Below are 1,073 nucleotides of genomic sequence, written 5' to 3'. Positions count from 1 at the left end.
CTTGGTGACAAAGATCCTTCTACCCAGAGATTTACAAAGCCAAGAATTTTAAATGACTTGTTACCATTGTTACACATTGTTTTATTTTAAAAATTGTTTAGAGTCTCGGGATGGGGCCAGCATCCTGGGGGCTGTGGTTAGTGTTTTCCGATCATCTAACACTCCCGCAGTGGCCTAGCCTTGCTCCCCAATGCCACTGCCCTTGACAAGCTTTCTCCTTTGATTATTTAGTACCTTGGAAATGTGCTCTACTCACTGGAGTGTGTGACCCATAACACTCTAGTGCTCCCTCAAGTAAACACGGATCCTTCTCGCAGTCAGGTTTGACGTCCGCGCGAACGCCCGCTGGGCAGAGGGCCGGCCGGCGGGCCCCGGGGCCCCCTTCCTGTGCCAGGAGTGACCGTGCCCAGCTCACACATTCTGCGGCCAGCAGGCTTCCAGCAGGCTTCCAGCAGGGTTTGCTTAACGTTCACACTTTGCTGAAAACGCCTCCGAGCTGCAAGGTGAAGGCTGAGCTGGTCAGGCGGCGGAGAGCCAGGCTGGCCGCGGACACTGGGCATCGTATCGCACTGTGGTCAGGGCCGGGGCCCAAAGTATTTTCAAGAAAAGATAATCGCATCTTTTCCTGCCCTGCAAATGAGAAAAGAGCTTAAAATAAAAGAAAATGGGCCGAAAATCGTGGGTTCATCTCCATGTCTGCAACAGACTAAAGGCCTCTCCTAACACTCCCGGCTAGTGGAGGGGGTGCAGCCCCCCCCCGCGCGGGGAGGGGCGTGGGGGGGCCGCGAGGAGGAAGCCCCACAGGACCAGACGCCACCCCACAAAGCACCCTCGCGTGCCCGGGGCCATCTGTGCGTTAAAAAATGACCCAAGGGGAGCTCAGTGTGGCGGCCCTCAGGCCTGCCCGGCGGGACTCCGTTCCCACGGCCCCAGTTGGGGACCTGGAGCAGCAGAAAACTCCAGATAAAACCGGCGCCGCGTCGGGCCTGAATGGAAGCGAAGCGCCAGCTTCCAGCTTCCCGCCCTCTTCGGCGCTGGGGTTTGGCGGGGGTCGCCACCCGGGGCCCCCAAGG

The sequence above is a fragment of the Condylura cristata genome, unplaced genomic scaffold (assembly GCF_000260355.1).
Source record: "Condylura cristata isolate star-nosed mole 26May11 unplaced genomic scaffold, ConCri1.0 scaffold00042, whole genome shotgun sequence".
Taxonomy (NCBI): domain Eukaryota; kingdom Metazoa; phylum Chordata; class Mammalia; order Eulipotyphla; family Talpidae; genus Condylura; species Condylura cristata.
Note: the sequence above shows the minus strand (reverse complement) of the source record.